Consider the following 23,545-nt stretch of genomic DNA (forward strand, 5'->3'; position numbering starts at 1 on the left):
GCTGTGCCTTCCTCAATTAGAATGAAGTCAATGAGCTGCCCGTCAGCTCCTGGGTGGCCAGATGGCTCAGTTGGTTGGAGCGTGGACTCTCAACCACAAGGTTACCAGTTCGATTCCTCTACCCCCCACAAGGAATGGTGGGCTTCACCCCCTGCAACTAACAACAGCAACTGGACCTGGAGCTGAGCTGCACCCTCCACAACTAAGATTGAAAGGACAACAACTTGACTTGGAAAAGTCCTAGAAATACACACTGTTCCCCAATAAAATCTTTTAAAAAAATTACTTAAGTCCTTAGAAAATAGTGTAGAACATGTGAGAACTGGACCTCATAGGTTCAGTCATGCATACATACACATGTACACATAATTCATACACATTCACTTGATAAGCACAGGGAGTGATTATGTCAAAAGTGAAAGGGTGAGAAGGAAGAAATGAGGAACTGTTTGATTTACACTTTAACACATAGTTGTTTGATGTTTCTGTTGTGTTTTGTTTTGCTTTTCTATGTGGACCACATTCACCTCTCAGGATAGAATTGTCTGGCTGTTTCAGTGTGCTGAGGGGTGGAAGGGACCTGCACTGTGAAATCTAGTCATCTTGAGTTAATATCCCTGCTCTGAAACTTAGAGGACATAGGGCTTTGCACAAATGACATTACCTCTCTAAAACTCAGCTTAGTTTCTGCTTTTGCAAAATGGAAGAATTGTGTATATCTCATCATGTTGCTATAAGGATCTAAACATCTAAAGTGTTTGGCAGAGAATTTCCTTCCCTCACCAGCAGCAGTCCCTGTTCTCTCACTGTTGTTACACCAGACAAACATCTTGAATCTTGACTTGGTTTTGATTATAAGACTGTGTTAGTTTTAAGTGAAAATCCCCAAATTCTTCTTATGGTAATTTGGAAAATGAATGGACTTATGAAAGTCTGAGAAAGAATCCCAGAATACTAAGAATGAAGAGAACCTTGAAGTGACATCCACTTAGAATAAATAAGCACTCAAAATAACTCAAAAGTTAAAGGGAAAACCCAAATCCAAAGAAACAAAACTGAAAATAACTCAAAGTAACTGTACTGTCGTCCCTTGGAAGCATTTCAGACTTTGTACCAGGCAGGGTGGGGTGGGTGGTTTCCCTGTCTATGGAGAACAAGGTGCTTGATGGATGATCATGAGAACATATAGAACCTGGTGTATTTTCTCAGAATTGACCAAGTAAATTCTGTAGCAAATTTAGGGACTTTATTGAATCCTCTGAAATGGGACTCTGCTTGGTGTGAGGTACTAGACATAGAATTTAGTTTCCCAATTTGCCCCATGAAGTAAGGGCCCTGATTATTGTGTTTTTTAAAGTTTTCAGGGGTGCTGGTTATTTAACACTTTTTTATTTGTTAAAATTTTAACTTTGTTAAGCTGATATTTGATGCTGCTCAAAATGCTTCAGCTACTTTTTTCCTCTCTGGAGAGGTTTGCCATTGATCGCAAAATAATAATGCCTGTGGGTCCATTGAAAATAGTGGAAATTCTGCCTATGAAAGAAATTCAGCATATGGTCTAGCCTATTTTTTTTTTTTTTGTAGTTTAGGTAATTTGACAGACACACACTTCTCCCAAACTCTGACCCCACCACCACAGAGTTTTAACCATAGTAACTAAATTGTTCTTTTGTAAGTAAGGTGGTTTATGGAAGACCTATTTTCAAAATATTTATGACGTGTTTGTTGAATGGCTCTAAGCTTTGATAAGCTTGTTTTCTAGTTCTCAAGGTAAAATCAAGCTGTAAAACTGTCTTCTTCGAAGGGACAGGAGGAAATTTTCAGAGGTGGTAGACATGTTTATCACCTTGCTTTTGGTGATGGTTCCAGAGATGCATGCATGTGTCAACTTATCAAATTGTGTACATTAAATATGTACAGCTTCTTGTATAGCAATTATATCACAATGAAGCCATTAAAAATAAATTATAAACTCTCTTTTTGTACTTTTATTAAATGAAATAAATAAATGGCCTATTAACTGTTACTTAATATTTGTACCAACTGAAGGAAAGTGTTCACTTTTAATATTTTAGCCTATGAGTATGCCCAATATTGTCTTATCATATTCCAGACAATGTAGTTTGATAACATTCCTAACATAAGATGTGAATATTGAAGTAGATTACAATGAAAGTCTGAAATTTTCTTCATGGTGTGGGATGGTCTATTTGTAGACCCCTCAATGGGAGACAGACTAGATAGCATTGCAAGCTGTGTGCCAGTCCTTTAATTCTTGAAGCATTTTTACAACAAAACTCTGTGTGTGTGTGTGTGTGTGTGTGTGTATGCGCTCGCGCATGAGACAGAGAGAGAGAGAGAGAGAGAGAGAGAGAGAGAGAGACAAAGACAGAGAGAGAGAGAATGATGAATACCAATTCTAATGTTTTAAATTTTAAAAATAGATGGCTGCCTTGAAGTTCAATTTGCTAATGTTAATATTTTTTAGAATAACAGTTTATATTTAGCTCAATTGTAGCTAATTATTATAATGGGGATTAACTTATGTCTAGGCATGAACATTTTGTCTTTGCTTCTAGTGGTATTATTACTTCAGAAATTTTAGTACAGCATGAATATGAACTTGTAGCATACTGATATATCCTAATTTGACTATGACGCTGTGTTATAGAGGTCTTGTCTACTAGCCTTGTGATGACTGTTGAGTCTTAACTCTATATTTCACAGGTGTAACTGTGAAACCCAGGAGAATCTGGCTTACAAGGAAAGGTAGATTCTTAAAAATAAGCCCTGACTCCTCAATCATAAATAATACCAATGAGAGAAAGGGGAAAATACTTAATAAAGGCACTATGACTACATACTGTGTTTTCTCAAAAATAAGACCAGGTCTTATATTAAGGTTTGCTCCAAAAGACATAGTAGGGCTTATGTTCAGGGGATATCATCCTGAAAAATCATGCTAGGGCTTATTTTCAGGTTAGGTCTTATTTTTGGGAAACACAGTAGAGTTTTCTATGATTAACTAAAATTTTGAAAGATGTGTTCTAAATGCCTGAAGGGGCAAAATTAAGAACACATAAAAACAAATAGCATGGATAAAAAAGAACACATAAAAAAATTTCAAATGGATAATGTGAACAAAAACAAGCATAAAGGTAGAACCACTAGGCTCTGACTGCACTTCAATGAGAATAATCTGTAACCTGGAAATATAAGGTGAATAAAGTGGAATTTCAGCCCAAGTTGAGGATGTAGTCAGATAAAATAAGTGGCATAGAATGTACCTCCAAATATATTCAGCATCCTTCTCCTTCCCTCCATTTCCATTACCAACACTCTAGTCAATGTCACAATATTCTGTCACCCAGATTAACAATGGCCTCTTAAACAGTCCCTTGCTTTCACTTTTACTTCCTTGGAATCCTCTTGCAGAGCAGTCAGGGAAATCTTAAAAATATAGACCAGATCATGTTATCTTCTGCTTGCGATTTCACCCTTAATGCATGATACTTGTCTTCCTCTTTGTCCTTCTCCCATTCTGTGCCTCTTCTGGCCATAAAAGGCCAAGAAACTTATTTTTGCTCCAAGCTTAAGTAATGCAAACTCATTTCCACTTTAAGGCCTTTGAAAGATTATAGTAGCTATTCTGTCTGCTTGCAATGTTTCTTCTCTTAATAGCCACCAGCTGAATATCTTTTGTTCATTCAGATCCCAGCTTGAACATCACCCCAGAGAGGTCTTCCCTGCAGATCCGATCTAGAATGGCCCCCATTCAGCCTCTGTAGAAGACTGAGCATAAGCATGCCATTGTTTTTTTTTCTTATTTGTATTTATTGTCTCACTCCATTAAAAGGTATGCTTCACAAGAGTAGGTACCCTATTTTATTCATTGCTGTCTCTCCACAGTGCCTAGAACAGTATCTGTTATATAATTAGGCTCTCAATGATAGTTTTTTTCATGACTGACTAACTAACTGAATGATTAAGAGCTGAGTGAATTCAAAGACAAAGGAAATCAATGCAAGTTAGGGTTGGTATCTTAGGAATGATTTTGGAAAAGATGGGATTCGGCTGGGCCTTTGTCTAGGGCTTGAAAAGATGGAGGAAAGACCTGAGCATACAGTGTGGGCCAGAAGATTGGTAGGAGAGAAGATGTTGACGGGGAAGGCCCATAGCCATTGGGAGCTGGTGAGGAATGAGGCAGCCCAGAAGGGAACTTGCATGGCAGGGAGTGGTGGGAGATGAGACTAAGCAGAGTGGAGTTCCAGTAATGACAGGAGCTTTTGAAAACTACACAGAAAAGGGTTGTGACTCTGAGGAAATGATTTGCTCCAAAAGACACATTATATGATTTTTGGTTGTCCAAAATAAAACTATGTTTAATACAGAGGGAACTGTCACAATTAATTTTCTAAACAATTTCCTCACTTATATAGAAAAATATTTTTTGTTAAATGACTCTAGAACACTTCATTATTCCATCTGTTAATTCTGTTGATGTTCACCCAGACATAAAATATTTTTTTTTCTGAAAAGAATATGAGCTCTTCATTTGAATTTATTAGACTTGGGTATTACAAAATTCCACTTACAGAGAAAGTTATAACTAATATGTGGCTATTTCATTTTATTTTCACACACACACACACACACACACACACACACACACACACACACACACACACACAAACTCAACCATGAAAGCCATTTCATAGTTAGAAAATATAAGCATTCCTCATAGAACTTGTATTTCCTATCATAAAGCTTGACCAAACTAAATGCTCACAACCAGAGTTTTTCTATAAAATAAGAAAAAATGAAACATACAAATAAAAACTCTCAATCATTTTTAACATTGCAAAGATGCAGTATGTGAAAAATTGCTTATGTCATTTTCTCATGCGAAGGTCATCTTAAGCTGCCTTGGTTAGGAAAAGATTTGACTGACAGTTTTGAACCAAATGTGTACTGGAAGTCTGCATTTTTAATTTGCATGCTTTCTATGCAACCTTGGACTACTTACTTAAGCTCAATTTCTTCATCTGTGAAATGGATTCAATAAACAGTGTCTTTGCAAAAAATGCAAACTGTAGCTGAAATAAGCCTTATGCTAATGATGGCCTGTTCTGACAGGGAGATTTGCTGTCTTCTCACTTCTATCAACCCTAAGAAATGCTGTTTTATAAATAGCCATCAGATTTGTTTAGGTTGAGACTTTTTGTTCAGAATAGCATCTATCTCACAACAAATATATTAAGATTCAATAACTGAAAAATATCAACATGAAAACTAAGACTAACAATAGACCTCTGATGCTGAAGGACGTTTAGTGGAGCTGAGTCAGAACTTCATGCCCAGCTTTCCTCAAGGAGAACACCCATCTAAGCAAAGACGGAAGACGTATGGTAGCACCACGGCATTGTTTCTCTGAACTCGAGGCTCAGGATGCATGCCCACTGGAAAAAGCAAGCTACCTATCTTCACCCTCATGGAACTACTTTGAGAGGCAAATGACTATTTGCGCTGCTTTTTCTTCCAGCACGAGGATGTATATGCCAGGGTCTCAGAACAACAATATACTGCAAATCCCAGAAACCATGGCACCAAAAGTAGGAGGAAATTGGCAGTGATGGAGTGCAACATGTGAGGTGGAGCCCTGGAGATGAGGCAGAGAGAACTCACGGGGAGATCAGTGCTTACATCACATCAGTGCATGTGACAGAGAAGGGGGCAGGACAGGGAGGGCAGGAGAATTCCTGAGAGTTGAAACCCACTGCTGCAGGGCCTAGAACACGTTTAAGAAGGAGACGGGTATCCTTGCATGAGTGAAAGAAGTCATGGTCCCCAGGAATCTGTAAGATCTGTAAGGAGAAAATGTCTTAAGAAGAAGCAACAAGATGAGGGGAAAACTGCAAATGGCTTTTTCTAATGTGTCACCACTAATTGTCCCAACGGCAACAGCACTTTCACTCACCCACAACTCTCATGTGTCTCCTAGTGCCAATTTTTGTCTCTAACAATGCGCACCACTAAAGAGAACCAGGATATATTGATTCCATGTCTTTGAGCAGGAAAAAATAGAACTGGTCTGGAATATCCCTTTGTTGTCTGGAATCAATGATAGCGACAACAATGTCAAGGGCAATGCTGAGAAGGAGAGAAAAGCAAATTTAAAGGGGCTTGTCCTGGCTAAACTGGAAGTACCATCTTCATAATAGTGATAATAGCCATAACGGTTAATTGAAACAAGTGGAGACTGTGAAAAGCCATGAATTAGTAATTATATTCAAAAGAGAAAAGTGAATATAAAATGTTCAAAATACAAAGAAGGGTATATATAATAGTATATGTTTAATTATTTATTGATTTTAATAAGTAAAGGAGTGTTAATAAATTTCTGTAAAGCTATATGTAATTTGAAACTTTAAAATTAATTTCTATAAAGGACATAAACAATCTGCAAAATGCAACAAAACAAAGTACCCAGAGAGTAGCATATTTGATTGTGGGATCTTAGCTTTTGATGTATTCATGATGATTCTGGATAATTTTGATGTCATTCATTTAGCATAGTTTTTATTACCTGGAATATAAAAGAAAAACATGAGGAAAAGTGAATAATCAACAATTTAATTTAAATGATGAGTAAATTCTATCATTACATTTTTTAAATTGTTCATATTTTCTATAGATGCAAATGTATTAAAATTAAGGACTGCAAATTTTCTTTATGGATATCTTGAATATATGAGTGTTTTATAATACGTTGTTTTCCCGAAAATAAGACCTAGCCTGACCATCAGCTCTAATGCGTCTTTAGTAGCAAAAATTAATATAAGACCCAGTCTTATTTTAATATAAGACAGTGTATAATATAATATAATATAATATAATATAATATAATATAATAAATATAATATAATATAATATAATATATATCATAATATAATAATACAATATAATATCAGGTCTTATATTAATTTTTGCTCCAAAAGACGCATTAGAGCTGATGGTCCGGCTAGGTACTATTTTTAGGGAAACACGGCTAGTTCTTATTTTAATTATGTATCTGTTTATAAGTACAAAATTGTATTTATTTCTATCTGTGTGGGAAGGAAGGAAAAAGTGCGGAGAATTGTGAGTAATTAAAGTAATCAGGAAGAAGTAGGTATCGCATCAAGGCAAGGAAGGACTGCCTTGGCTCCATGGCCATCCACCATAGCCTGAAGACAGGTTCACCATGTGCTCCAAAATGGTGAATTAACCAAATGCTTGGAGGAGAGCACAATGCAGGCAAAATCTCTCATCTCCTAGGAGACAAGAACTCTAAATGGTGTTGCTAATTATAATAAAATTCTGGTAAGTACATGATTTTTAAAAACGTTTTATTTTTAAATAATTATAGAGTCACAGGAAGTTTCAAAGATAGTACAGAGAGATCCCATGGACCCATTACCAGTTTATGATTTCATTTTGCATATATAGTTCAATATCAAATCAAGACTTTGACATTGGTACAATTTGTATATACAGTCACTTTATCAGGTGTATTGATTCTGGTAACCACCTTCACAATCAAGATTCAGGTAGAGCTGTTATATTCCCCCAAAGTTTTCCCTGTGCTATTGCTTCATAGCTATTGCTTCATATTGTTTCCCTGTGCTTTTCACCAACCCTTTCCCACCCTCAACACAGCCAGGTACCACCACTATCCCTGGAAAACACTATTCTGTTTTTAATATCTATAATTTTGTCATTTTGAGAATGTTACATAATTGGAGTCATACAGTATGTGACATTTTGAGATTCGCTTTATCTCCTTCATTTAGCATAATGCCCTTGAGAACCATCCAAGTAGTATGTGTCAACAATTTATTTCTTTTTGTAACTGAGTAGTCCTCCAAGGTATGAATGTACCACAGTTTGCTTAACCATTCACCCACAGAGGGACAATTTTGTTCTTTTTAGTTTAGAATTATTATGAATAAAGATGTTACAACAATTGTGTACAGGCTTTTGTGTGGATGTAAGTTTTCATTTCTCTGGGATAAAGGCCAGCTGTGTAACTGCTGAGTGGTATGGTGGTGTATGTTTTAGTTTTTTTGTTTGTTGTTGTTTTTTAAATAAACTGCCAAACTATTTTTCAGGCTGACTACTATTTTACACTCTCATCAGCAATTTATATTATAAGAGATTTTTTTTTTGGGGGGGGGGGGGATTGGCATTGTTGCAAGATTTGGTGTTATCATTATTTTTTTGTTTCCGTTGTCCTAATTAATAAGTGTGATATCTCGTTGTGGTCTTAATATGAACTTCCCTAATGAAAAATATCTTTTCATGTGCTTATTTGCCATCTTCATATTATCTTTGTGTGTGTGGGGGGGGGGAAAGTGGAACAGGACATTATTGGGGAACAGTGTGTACTTCCAGGACTTTTTTTCAAGTAAAGTTGTTGTCCTTTCAATCTTAGTTGTGCAGGGTGCCGTTCAGCTTCAAGTTGTCTTTTCAGTCTTAGTTGTGGAGGGCACAGCTCAGCTCCAGGTCCAGTTGCCTTGCTAGTTGCAGGGGGTGCAGCCCACCATCACTTGCAGGAGTCCAGCCAGCAACCTTGTGGTTGACAGGACACGTTCCAACTAACTGAGCCATCAGGAGCTCAGCGGCAGCTCAGCTCAGGGTGCTGTGTTCAATCTTAGTTGCGGGGGGCGGAGCCCACCATCGCTTGCGGGACTTGAGGAGTTGAACCAGCAACCTTCTGGTTGAGAGCCCACTGGCCCATGTGGGAATCAAACCGGTAGCCTTCGGAGTTAGGAGCATGGAGCTCCAACCACCTGAGCCACTGGGCTGGCCCTTCATATTATCTTTGGTAACAGGTTTCTTTATATAATTTGGCCATTTCATTGTTTTAAAATATTGACTATTGGAGTAGACGTCATCAAAATGGCGGCATAAGGTGAGCCCCTGTAAAGCTCCCCTGGAATTTACAACTAATCGAACAATAATAACTCCACAAAGGACTCCCTGCACAGCACACAGGCAAGATAAAGAGGCCCACTACTGAATTCACCTAAAGGTGGGAGAATTGCACGAGCAGGGAGGAAGGAAGGGGGAAGTACGAAGACGGAGCCGCGCGGTGAAGAACGCAGACCTAGCTCAGTGCTACGAGCTCGCTGCATCCAGGAACTACCGCAGCTGCAGGAGAGGGAAGGACTAGGACTGCTAGGGCTCTGCTTATGGCCCACAGGGCTGAGGGGGCAGCATATAACACGGCTGAACGCAACGCTCACGGCAGAGACCTCGGAGAAAAGACTGAAGGAAGAAGGCTGAAAACGGTGGTTTAAGCCTTCACTGCTGAGCAGAGAACGGAAGCCTTAGGCACTGAGACTACCCGACCCCTCCCTAACCTGCCAGAGCTCACCCCACCCCCACCTGGCTGGTGCTAGAAGCAGAACATTATCAGTGTCAGACCAAAAGGACAGGATATTTACTGTTCTGAGTACTGTGGAACGCAGACACAGATTTGCAGCCCAACTAGTTCCTGGAAAGGGGAGGGAGCTGTGGAAGCGAGACTGGCTATGGTGGTGGTCGCCGCCATTGCTCTGGGCCAACTCTCACAACTCACCCCACCCCTGACTCCACCTATAAGTGCGGATCCCTGCAAGAGTTAACAGAACTGCTGAAACATACGGGCTCTGAATCTGGTGCAGAAAGAGCTTTGGAACTTCAAAAGCTCTCCACATCCCCACAGAGATGTGGCGCCCTATGACTCAGGCGAACTGTTAACAGAGGAGAACCCATTTCCCAGGGAATCCCCCCATAGTGTGAAAAGCTGGAATAGTGCAGAAAAAACATAGCACTACAGTGTGAGAGAGAAAAAGAGGCTGCAGTTGGAGAGAAAATAAAACATTCTACCAACAAGTATTGGAAAACAAAAGAAAGACATCTTCCTATAAACCTGTTGCAGAAACCACTCCTGTAGATGTCTAGGAAGAGAAATAATAAATCAGTAATTGCCATGAATAACCAAGGCAGCAAAACAGCTCAGAAAGACAGTGAAAATTCTCCAGAAAAGGAACTTAAAAATATGGAAACATGTAACTAAAATGACAAAGAATTCAAGATTGCAGTTCTGAAAAAACTCAACAAGATGCAAGAAAACACAGAAAGGGAATTCAATTCAGAAACGCAATCAAAGAACAACATGAGCATTTTACGAAACACATTGAAATTTTAAAAAAGAACCAAAGAAAATTTCTGGAGATTAAGAACTCAATAGAAGAAATTAAGAATGAAATAACCAGCTTAGGTAGTAGAGTTGACCAGATGGAGGAAAGAATCAGTGCCATTGAAGATAGAAACCTGGAAATTAGACAGATGGAAGAAGAAAGAGACTTGAGACTTAAAGAAATGAAAAAACTCTACAAGAACTTTCTGACTCTATCAGAAAAGGCAATATAAGAATAATGGGCAAACCAGATGGAGAAGAAAGAGAGAAGGGAACAGAGAATATATTTGAACAAATTGTTGATGAGAACTCCCCAAATTTGTGGACAGAACTGGATCCTCTAATCCATGAAGCAAATAGAACACCTAATTACCTCAATCCCAATAGGACATCTCCAAGGTACATTGTATTGAAGCTGTCTAAAAATCAACGACAAAGAAAGAATTCTCAAGGCAGCCAGGGAAAAGAAGACCATAACCTACAAAAGAAAACCCATTCGATTATCATCAGATTTCTCAGAAGAAACTCTACAAGCCACGAGGGAGTGGAACCAAATATTCAAACTATTGAAAGAGAGACATTATGAGCCAAGAATAATATATCCAGCAAAGATATCCTTTAGATATGAAGGAGGAATAAAGACTTTTCCAGACATCCAGAAGATGAGGGAATTTTCTAATACATGACCTGCAGTACAAGAAATACTAAAAGAGGCTATTCGACCACCATCAACAGCGACAATTAGTGGTAACATAAACAGGGGTACAGTAAAGGCCTGAACCAGAATATGCGAATGGAGAAAGTAAATGTGCTGAAGAAAATGAAGTACTCTAAATATCAAACTTTCTTTTACATAAACTTAAGGGTAACCATAAAAAAAAAACCAGAACTAAAATATACTGTAATAAAAGAAGAAACAGAGGGAAACATCATAGAATACCACCACACAGAAATAATGGACAACAACAAAAAGGCAACAACATCTAGCAACCCACAGTTTTTCCTCTATGTCTCTGAAATTGTTTCTGATTAATTCAATCATTTATTCTTTTCTTGAGATTCCACATATACGTGAGATCATACGGTATTTGTCTTTCTCTGTCTGACTTATTTCTGCGTAATACTCCGCTGTATAAATGTACCACAGTTTCTTAATCCAGTAGTCTACCTATGGGCATTTCGGTTATTTCCATGTCTTGGCTATTGTGTATAGTACTACAATAAACATAGGGGTGCATAAACTTTTTTGAATTAGAGTTTTGGATTTCTCCGGATAGATACCTAGGAGTGATATTTCTATATCATAAGGTAGTTCCATTTTCAGATTTTAGAGATACCTCCATACTGTTTCCATAGTGGTTGCACAAATCTGCAATCCCACCGACAGTGCACAAGGGTTCCCTTTTCTCCACATCCTCACCAGCACTTGTTGTTTGTTGATTTGTTGATGATAGCCATTTTGACTGGGGTGAGGTGGTATCGCATTGTGGTTTTTATTTGCATTTCTCTGATGGTTAATGAGGTTGAGCATTTATTCATGTGTGTTTGCCATCTGTATGTCCTTTTTAGAAAAATGTCTTTTCATGTCCTCTGCCCATTTTTTAATTGGGTTGTTTGTTTTTTTTTGAGGTAAGTGAGGTTTTTACAAATTTGGGATATTAACCCCTTATCAGATATATCATTGGCAAATATCTTTTCCCATTCAGTAGGATACTGATTTGTTTCATTGATGGTTTCCTTAGCTGTGAAAAAACTTTTTAGTTTGATGTAATCCCACATGTTTATTTTTTCTCTTACTTCCCTTGCCCAAGGGGATATATCAGTAAAAATCTTACTCTGGGTAATTTCTGTAAAGTTTCTTTCTATATTTTCTTCTAAGAATGTTATGGTTTCAGATCTTACATTTAAGTCTTTAAGCCATTTTGAATTTATTTTTGTATATGGTGTAAGGAGGTGGTCCATCTTCATGTTTTTGCATGTGTCTGTCCAGGTTTCCCAGCACCATTTATTGAATAAACTGTCTTTACCCCACCGTAAATTCTTGCTTCCATTGTTGTAAATTAAATGACCATAGACATGGATTTATTTCTGGGCTCTCTATTCTGTTTCATTTATCTATATGTCTGTTTTTATGCCAGTACCATGATGTTTTGATTACAGTAGCCTTGTAGTATAATTTCATATCAGATATCATTATACCTCCCACTTTGTTCTTATTTCTCAAGACTGCCGAGGCTATCCGGGTTCCATATAAATTTTAGGATTATATGTTCTATTCCTGTGAAAAACGTCCTTGGTAGTTTGATAGGAATTGCGTTGGATGTGTATATTGCCTCAGGCAATATGGACATTTTAAATATATTAATTCTTCCTATCCATGAACATGGTATGTGTTTCCATCTATTTGTATCTTCCTTAATTTCTCTCTTCAGTGTCTTATAATTTTCTGACAACGGACCATTTACTTCTTTGGTTAAATTTATTCCCAGGTATTTTATAGTCTTTGAAGCAACTGTAAATGGGATTGTTTTCTTAATTTCTCATTTTGATATTTTATTGTTGGTATATACAAATGCAACTGATTTCTGAATATTAATTTTGTATCCTGCAACTTTACTAAATTCATTTATCAGCTCTAATAGTTTCATGGTGGAGTATTTAGGGTTCTCTATATATAGTATCATGTCATCTGCATACAATGACAATTTTACTTCCTCCTTACCAATTTGGATGCCTTTTATTTCTTTTTCTTGTCTGACTGCTGTGGCTAAAACTTCCAGCACTATGTTGAATAGAAGTGGAGAAAGTGGACAAACTTGCCTTGTTCCTGATCTTAAGGGGAATGGTTTTAGCTATTCTCCATTGAGTATGATGTTAGATGTGGGTTTGTCATAAATGGCCTTTATTATGTTGAGATATGATCCCTCTATTCTCACTTTCTTAAGGGTTTTTATCATAAATGGTTGCTGGATTGTGTCAAATGCTTTTTCTGCATCTATTGATATGATCATATGATTTTTATCTTTCATTTTGTTAATGTGGTGTTTTACAGTAATTGATTGGCGGATGTTGAACCACCCTAGCATACCAGGAGTGAATCCCACTTGATCATGATGTATGATCTTTTTAACGTATTCCTGAATTCAGTTTGCTAATATTTTGTTGAGGATTTTTGGATCTATGTTCATTAGAGATATCGGCCTGTAGTTTTCTTTTTTTGTGGTGTCTTTGTCTGATTTAAGGATCAGGGTGATAGAGGCCTCGTAAAAAGTGTTTGGGAGCCTTCCATCCTTCTGGATTTTTTGGAAGAGCTTCAGGAGAATTGGTGATAACTCTTTTTTTAATGTTTTGTAAAATTCACCTGTAAAGCTATCTAGTCCAGGGCTTTTGTTTGTTAGGAGCTTGTTGATTACTGATTCAATTTACCTGGTGGTAATAAGTCTATTCAGGTTTTCTGTTTCTTCTTCAGTTAGCCTTGGAATGTTATATGCTTCTGGAAAATTGTCCATTTCTTCCAGGTTCTCAAATTTGTTGCCATATAGTTGCTGATAGTAATTTCTAAAAATGTTTTGTGTTTCTGTGGTGTCTGTTTTCACTTCTCCTCTTACATTTCTGATTTTATTAATTTGGGTCCTCTCTCTTTTTTTTTTTTTTTTTTTTTGATTTTTTGCTAAAGGTTTGTCAATTTTGTTTGTCTTCTCTGAAAACCAACTCTTGGATTTGTTGATCTTTAGTATTTTTTTTCTTGTTTCTATTTCATTTATTTCCATTCTGATCTTTATTAACTCCTTCCTTGTACACCTTTTGGGCTTATTTTGCTGTTCGTTTTCCAGATCCCCCTAAGTGGGAAGATAAACTGTTGATTAGTGATTTCTCTTGTTTCTTTAAGTGGGCCTGCAATGCTATAAATTTCCCTCTTAGGACTGCTTTCATTGGATCCCAAAGATTTTGGGTTTTTGTGTTTTCATTTTCATTTGTCTTGAGATATCTTTTGATTTCTTCCTTGATCTCATGGTTGACTGATTCATTATTATGTTATTCAGCCTCCATGAATTGGTGAGTCTTCTAGTTTTTTTCCTATAGTTCATTTCTAATTTCATAGCACTGTGGTCAGAGAAGACAATTGGTATGATTTCATTTTTCTTAAATTTATCAAGACCTGTTTTGTGGCCTAACATGTGGTCTATCTTGGAAAATGCTCCATGTGTGCTTGAGAAGAACATGTATTCTGCAGCTTTGGGGTAAAATGCTCTGAAAATATTGATGAAATCCAAGTGGTCCAATGTGGCATTTAAGGCCGTTGTTTCCATATTGATTTTCTGTCAGTAGACCAATCCCTTGTTGTCATAGGTGTGTTGAAGTCCCCTATTATGATAGTGTTACTGTTGATCTCTGTCTTTATGTCAGTCAATATCTGTTTTTACATATTTAGGTGCTCCTATGTTCAGTGCATAGATGTTTACTAGGGCTATATCTTCTTGTCGGATCGATCCTTTTATTATTATATAGTGCCCATCTTTGTCTTTTAATATGTTCTTCATTTTAAAGTCTATTTTGTCAGATATTAGTATTGCAACTCCAGATTTTTTCTCTTTTCCATTTGTATGAAATATCTTACTCCAAACCTTTACTTTCAGCCTGTGTGTGTCTTTTGATCTCAGGTGAGTTTCTTGTATACAGCTTATACGAGGGTCTTGCTTTCTTATCCACTTAACCACCCTATGTTTTTTGATCGGAGCATTTAATACATTTACATTTAAAGTGATTATTGATAGCTATATATTTATTGCCATATTTTAAATTTGTAGTTAGATTGTTTTCATCTTTCTTCTGTTTACAGGTGCCCTTTTATTATTTCCTGCGATGCTGGCGTGGTGGTAATAAATTCCTTTAGCTTATTCTTTTTCAAGAAGCTCTTTATATCTCCTTCAATTTTAAATGATAGCCTTGCTGGATAAAGCAATCTATGTTGTAGGCCTTTGTTTTCCATCACTTTGAGTATCTCCTACCACTCCCTCCTAGCCTGCAATGTTTCTGTAGAAAAGTCATTTGATAGTCTTATAGGAGTTCCTTTGTATGTAACCTGCTGTCTTTCTCTTGCTGCTTTTAGGATTCTCTCTTTGTCTTTAATCTTCGCCATTTTAACTATTGTGTCTTGGTGTGGACCTGTTTGGGTTTATCTTGGTGGAATTCTCTGTATTTCCTGGGCTTGTATGTCGGTTTCCTTCCCCATGTTAGGGAAGTTTTTGGACATTATTACTTCAAATATGTTCTCGATCCCTTGCTTCCTCTCTTCACCTTCTGGTATTCCTATGATGCGCATGTTGTTGAGCTTGATGTTATCCCAGAGGTCTCTTAAACCATCTTCATTGTTTTTTATTCTTTTTTCTGTTTGTTGTTCTGTTTGGGTGATCTCTCCTAACTTGTCTTCTAAGTCGCTGATTCGATCCTCTGCTTCATCTAACCTGCTGGTAATTCGTTCAAGTGTGTTCTTTATTTTAGTTATTGTATTCTTTAGTTCTAACTGGTTGTTCATTATGATTTCTCTGTCCTTATGTAATCACTAAGGTCCTTAAACATTCTTATCATCAGTGTTCTGAACTCTGTCTCTGATAGGTTGGTTACCTCTATTTCATTTGGTTCCAATTGTTGAGGTTGCTTCTGTTTTTTTATTTGGGACATGTTTCTTTGTTTCCCCATTCTGGCTGACTCTCTGTTTGCTTCGATGTATTAGGTAGATTCCCTAGGCTTCTTAGATTTTGCTGGATTATCTTATGTATTATGTGTCCTTTACATTTGATTTACACCACTTACTTCTTCTCTGCATGTGCTCCAAAGGTGACTCTTGTGTTGTGTATATTGTCTTGTTAAAGAATATCTTTAATTGCTTTTCGCTTGTGAATAGGTGCGATTGACTGCTAGTCTGAATAGTTGTGAGTCTTGGCTCTGCCCACAGCATGATGTTCTGCTGCATGAGAGTTGACCACTTAAATGAGGTTTGCCTTCTATGGGATCTTGTGCCTGTAGAGAATTCCCTCTAGGTGTGTCACTTGTAGGTCAAACCCAGTAGTACTCTGGTTCGGTCTGGAGTTGGTCTCTGGGTGTGTTGAATATTGTGCCTCTTCAGCTGGGCCCTGGTGTAGGGCAATTTCAGAACAAAGCAAATCACCTAGCACAACAACAACAAAGAAAAAATCAAATACATTCACATATAAAAACAACCGATAACCCACATTCAACATAGGAAAAATATCAAAGATATAAAAACAAAACAAAACAAAAAAAGCAGCGTCAGTCTTGGCTTAAACCCACCAAGTAATCCCCAGGTTGTCCTCTGCTGTACCAAAGAGTCCTCTGCCTATTGTGCAGGCAGAGCCAGTCACCTGGTGCCCAGAGTAACCTTGGGACTGGAGATTTAGGTGAGTGGGGCTAAGGGGTCTGGATGGTAGTTTCTACAAAGTCAGTGCAGTTTCTGCACTTGCCTACACATATGTGCACTGAGAGTAACACCACCAGCCCTGTGCCCAGTTCTCCTGAGTCTTAGGGCACTTCTTCCTCGTGTGTGTGTGTGTGTGTGTGTGTGTGTGTATGTGTGTATGTGTGGCGGGTGGGAGATTTCTGAGCTGCTGGAAGCCCGGAGCTGCATCTGCTGCTTACCGCTGATCCCTGGGAGTGCTTCCGCAGCTGTAATTGCCCCGCCCTAGGCAGGCCAGAAAGGGTGGGGGCTCGGTATCAAGGGGTCTTCTCTCTCCCAGCCCAGCCATGTCACACTCTTCCCGCAGGCCTGAAAAGGTGAGGGTTGGGGGTGAAGGAGTCTTCTCTCTCCCTGTCCAGTAATATCACACTCTTCCCAGACTCTTCTCTGGGTCCGAGCTGTCTGCTGAGTCTTCCCAGATCCTGAGCACTATGGCTCCTCTGTAATCTGACACTATTCCTCAGTTCAGGGGCTACCTTAAGTCTCTGGAAGGGTGGGGGTAGGATTGGGAGAATGGGGGGAGGGGCCCAGACATGGAGTTTATGTCTTTTGTCTGACCTAGGTCCCAGCTGGAGGTCTCAGGTGAGGTTACTGCCTCAAATGCTGGATATGATGCCTTGTCGGTGGGAGAGATCAGCTGTGGGATGCAGGGAAAGATCCCACCTCCTGGCTCTTGTGTTCTCTGTTCTGTCCTGGGATCCCCTCTGTCTCTGCAGCCGCTTATGCAGGCCAACTCTCCACAGCCTTGGATGCGAGCCATATCTCCACTCCCCTCCCTTCCCTCTTCCCCTGCTCATCCAATTTGCCCACCTTCAAGTAATCTTCATAGGAGTCTCTTAGCAGTTTTGTGATGAGCAGACAGTCCTTTGATGAGTTAATGATGTTCAGTTGTGATAAGCTCTGGAGGAGAACTCAAGAAGTCTGCCTTGCTGCCACCATTCCTATCATGTCACTCCCATTTTTTTTCTAATATTTGTAATTTGTTTTCTCTTTTTTTGGTCAGTTTTCCTAGAGGTTTGTCATATTTATTGTTCACTTCCATGAACAGCTTTTGTTTCACTGATTTCTCTATTGTCCCTCTGTCTCAATTTTATTGATTTCTGACAACTTTATTATTTCTTTCTGCTTGTTGGAGTCTATTTTGATCTTCTATTTCTAATTTCTGGAGGTGAGCACTTAGATTATTTATTTGAGTTGTTTCTTTTTGTCTAGTGTATATATTTTATACTATAAATTTCCCTCTCAGAACTGTGTTAGCTGTGTTCCACAATTTCGATATATTGTATTTACATTTTCTTTCAGTTCAATGAATGTTTAAAATTTCTCTGGAAATTCCTCTTTGATCCATGGATTATTTAAAACTATATTTCTTAGTTTCTAGATTTTTGAAAGTTTTTCTGTTTATTATATTTTTATTATTGATCTATAGTTTGATTTCCTTGTAGACAGAGAACATACTCTATATGACTTCAATTTTTTAAATTGGTTGAGTTTGTTTTATAGACCAAGGTATGGTCCATCTTGACAATATATTCCTGGGGCACTTGAAATGAATGTATAGTCTGTGGTTGTTGGATGTAATGTTTTATGAATGTTGATCAGAGTCTGTTAGTTAATATATTGTTCTGCTATAGCTCTGCTGATTTTCTGCCTAGTTGTTCTAGCACTTGTTGAGAGAGGGGTGTTGAAGTTTGCAACAATAGTTGCAGATGTGTCTATTTCTCTGTTCAGTTCTATCAATTTTTGCCTTATTTATTTGGTTATAGTTATGTGAAAGATGTAATAGAAGATATTTGACTAGAAAAAGGCAGCTTAGCCTGAGAGCAATTAACTTGGGCTTGAACCACCCAGAATAAATAAACATATTTGAGAAAAAGGCACTTGAGCAGAATTCTTTTTTTTATATTAGTTTCAGGTGTACAAAGCAACATAATAGTTAAACATTTACACCCCTCACAAAGTAGTAACCTCCCGCACCAGTCTACTACCCTACTGACATGGTATATAGCTGTTACAATACCATTGACTATATTCCCTAAGCTGTACTTTACAACCAGTGAATATATACAAGTTCTGACAATTAAGTTCACAAATTTTTTGCAATGATGTTGCTTACCTTTTTTAATATGAGAGGGATTATTCATTATGAATTTGTACCAACTGGATAAACAGTTAACCAAGTATACTGCTTGGAAGTGCTGAAAAGGCTGAACTTTTCAACCTGAACTTTTCACCAACAATTTATGGTTGTTGCATCACAATAACATACCAGCTCACACGGGTCTGTGAGAGAGTTTCTGTGCTGTACTCCACATCCCTTTACTATATATATATGACAAAAGAATCACAAAGTGTAGATGCTTGACTACTGCACTGTGCACCTGAATCGGAAGCTGAATAATATTGACTGTCAACTATAATTGAATATATTCAGCTTCCGATTCAGGTGCACAGTGCAGTAGTCAAGCATCTACACTTTGTGATTCTTTTGTCATCATTAAAGTGGTCCTCTTTATCTTCAGTATTACTCCTTAAAGTCAGCATTGCCTAATGTTAATATAGTCACCCAGATTTCTTATGTTTAGTGTTTGCTTGTTATTTCGTATTCCCATCATTTGCCTTTTCAATGCCTGTGTCTTTATTGTGTACAACTGTTGCATGTGGCATATAGTTGGGTGTTGTTGTTTTTTATCCAATGTGATGATCCCTGCCATTTACTTCTTTGTTGTTGATAGAAAATTTATGTGACATAAAATTAACCATTTTAAAATATATAATTAGGTGGCATTTAGTGCAGGTACAATGTGTAACCACTACCTGTATTTAGTTCCAAACATTTTTATCACCTTAAAATAAAGCCTTGTACCCACCAAGCAGTTACTCCTCTTATTTGTTCCCCAATTTCTGCACTCCAGACAGCTTCTGGCGAACACTAATCTGCTTTCTGCCTCTTTGGATTTTTCATGTACAGTTGACCCTTGATCAACACAGGTGTTTAAGGGCACCGACCCCTATGCAGTCAAAAAAAAAAACATGTATAACTTAAGTCAGCCCTCTGCGTTCACAGATACCCAACTGCAGACTCCACGTATATGTGGACCTTCCAGTTCAAACCCGTATTATTCAAAGATCAACTCATAGTATATGGTCTTTGTATCTGGCTTCTTTCACTTAGCATACTGTTTTTAAACTGTTTTATAAATACTGTTAGCATGAGGATCATCTTTGTTGGAGCACATATCAATACTTCATTTCTTTTGTGAATGAATAATATTCTATTGTTTGTATGTACTGCAATCTGTTTATATATTCATCCATTGATGCACATTTGTGTTATTTCCATATTTTACCTATGTGAATAGTGCTGCTATAAACATTTGCTTACAGGCATTTGCTTGAATACCTATTTTTAGTTACTTCTGAGTATATACCCAGGCATAAAATTATTGGATCATATGGTAATAATATGTTTGAATTCATGAGGAACTTCCAAATTGTTTTTCACAGTGGCTGCACCTTATTGTTGTTTTAACAGTTCTTTATAAATTCTTGATACTACAATCTTGTTATATACATATGATTTGCAAGCATAATTTCTTTCTCCTTTTCTACCTTTTTGGGGGTTGAACGATTTTTATTTTTATTTTTTTACTATTCTATTGTAGTTTTTTTTTAACCTGTGCCTATTGCCTCTTTGTAATTTTAGTGGTTTATGTATGCATTGCAGTATGCATCTTAACATCTCACATGTAACATAGTAAGCTTTTAAAAGTACCATTCCATTTTTGCCCTTTCTATCCTTTATGCAATTATCGTCATATATTTTATTTCTACATATGTTAGAAACTCTAAAAGCCTTGTTATATTTGCTCTAAACAGTCAACTTCTTTTTATACAATTTCATAAAAATAGAAAAAAAATTGTCTTTTATGCATCTTTACAGGTTTACTATTCCCATGCTCTTCCTATCTTACTGTAAATCTGATATCATTACCTGGAAGCCTGAAAACTCCCCTTTGCATTTCTTGTAGTACAGGTTGGCTGAATATGAATTTTCTTAGTTTTTGTTTAAATGAAAATATATTTATTTGTCTTCACTTTTGAACAATTTTTTTTTACTAAATATCAAATTGTAGGTTGACAGCTTTAAGTTTAACTTAGCACTTTAAAGACACTGTTCCATTGTATTCTGGTTTCCATTATTTCTAAAGAGAAGTTAGCCACCACTCTATTTTTATTACTGTATATGTCTTTTTCTTAGGCTGCTATTAAGAATTTTTCTTTCTTTGTCATCAATTGGACTATGATTTGTCTAGGTGTAGATTTCTTTATATAGCTCTTGCTTGGGATTCACTATGATTTCTAAATCTATGAGTTGTTTTTTTGTTGTTGTTTTTTTTTTTGAAGCTTGGAAAAAACTAGTAAATATTTCTTTAAATATTTTTCCTGTTCTATTGTCTTTCTTTTTTCCTTCCAGGACTCCAATTACATATATGTTAATTTACTTGATAATGTCTTACAGGTCACTGAGACACTGTTAAATATTTTCATTCATTTTTTTCTATTGTATACTTCAGTATGGATAATTTCTATTAACCTGTATTCTGCTATACTGATCCTTTCTTATTTTGTATCTAATTTGTTATTAATCCCATCCAGTTAATTTTTATTTCAGTTATTGTAATTTTAAGATATGGGATTTCTATTTTTTTCTTTTGATAATTTCCAGCTATCTCCTGAAAATTTCCATCTCTTTACCCATTATACCATATTTTCCCATAGATTCTTTGGCATATTTAGTATAGCTATTTTAAAGTTATTGTCTCCTAATTTCAACATATATGTTGTTTCTTGATCTGTTTTTATTAACTGATTTTTTTCTCTGTTGACTATGGGTCACACTTTATACTTTCTTCATATATCTAGTGATTTTTTATTGTTTACTAGACCTTCTGATTAATAATATAGAGACACTGGATTCTGTTATATACCTCTGAAGAATATTGAGTTTTGTTAAATTACGAATGAATCACCTTGAACTTGTGGAGGTTTGTTTCTATGCCTTGTTAGGATAAGTATATTAGGTGTATCCTTAGCCTTGGGAAAATCTTTTTAGTAAAGAGATGTAGTCTTCATTTGTAATGCATTGCACTTCTAGGGATTCAATAGAGAGCCTCAAGTATTTACCATGCTTTTAATAACTTGGTGGGATTCAAACTCTAAAGTCTCTTATCTGTGGCAAGCAGCAACTGAAATGTCCACTCAGTTCTAACTGCCTTCTGATTGTTGTTTTTCCTCTAAGCTCCTTGAAGTCTTATGCATCTGCAGAGTGCAGTGGTTGGTCTAGGATTTGGCTGGCATTTATGTGCACATTTCAGGGGTCCCTTATTTTTGTTTCATCCATTCTAAGATTTCCCCTCCCAATTTCCAGCAACAGTGGCAGTCCCAAATTCAATCTGCTACTTCTCAACAGATTATACCATAACTTTCTGCTTGAGTTCTACCCTCTTTGTACCTTGTAGTATTGGGGATGTCCTCAGGGCAAAAGCCATGCAAATATAGATTTTTCTCATTTTCAAGGGTAAGGACAGCCCCCTCCCCCCATTATTTCAAAGTCAAATACCCTGTATATCTACCTGCTTTGGTTGTTTTCTAGTGTCTTCACACAGTTCTTTATATTTTATCCAGAGTTTATCATTATTACTGCTATAGAATTAGGACAATGCAAGCTACCATTAATGAAGCTATAGCCTAAATACAGAAATGGTCATAGTCTGTTTATGTTTATCTAAGATGTATCAAGATTTATAAGGAAATCCAGAGAAACATCTCTGCTATGTTGGAATAAGTTATATAGTATGAGACACTGACTTAAGCTTAATTATACAACTCGTTTATAATGATATCAGGATTTGTTTTCCAACAGAACTCATTCACTGTCAAAAATATAGATGGCATGATAAGGTAAAAGCCATTTTTTCCATTCATTTGGACAGCATTAATTGGATTACAAATAATTATTGAATTTTTAAAAAATCAATAAATATGTCAAAGTATGACTAAAATCTTTTTCACAGTTACAGAGGCTCAACTACCTACCAGCAATATGTCCCAGCAAGTTATCATATTTTTTAAAATTATCATCAACGTTTTTCATCCACCAAGATTTGATAGAAAGCAAAAAACAAAGGAAACATATAGAAATGGAAAAAAAATCAACAATTAAATTATTTATTCAACAAAAATTATATTGACCTATTACATGCCAAACACTGTGTAACTGCTATAAATACAGAAAAGAAGTCAGAGCTCAGGGCCTCAAAGAGTTAAGAGTCCAGTGGGGGAGATAGTAAAGTAAGTCAACAAACAAGAAAGACCAAAGATTGAAGTTTATTAATTTTTCTCAAGAAAATGAGACTACATGTGTAATGTGCCCTGGATTTGTTTAGAGCTAGTAGCTATCAAATCTTTAGAGACATAACTTTGAGTAATCAGGTGTGTGAGAAGCTCTCACTCTGAAAGCATTATCAGAGTCAGGGACTAGGGACTAGAAAAACACATTTTTTGAGTGGGGAAAAAATTAGTAGAAGTTGAGATAACTAGGTTGTTTAAGCCTTTTAAGATCAGTGAGAAAAGGACTTTTAAACTTAGTTTGTGACTGGCGCCAAGAATAAAAAATAAGGCATTCTTCAATTCAGGGACTCTTGTCTAGTTTCAGGAGCAAGTATGAACATTCTAGAACATAAAGTTCTCTTTTTAAAAATTCTAAGTACCATTTGCTCATTAAGCCAAGAAATCTTTCTTTTTCAGGTTTTTCTAGAAGAATGAGACTATTGATATACAGA

This window comes from Rhinolophus hipposideros (assembly GCF_964194185.1).
Source record: "Rhinolophus hipposideros genome assembly, chromosome: 13".
NCBI classification, from domain to species: Eukaryota; Metazoa; Chordata; class Mammalia; order Chiroptera; family Rhinolophidae; genus Rhinolophus; species Rhinolophus hipposideros.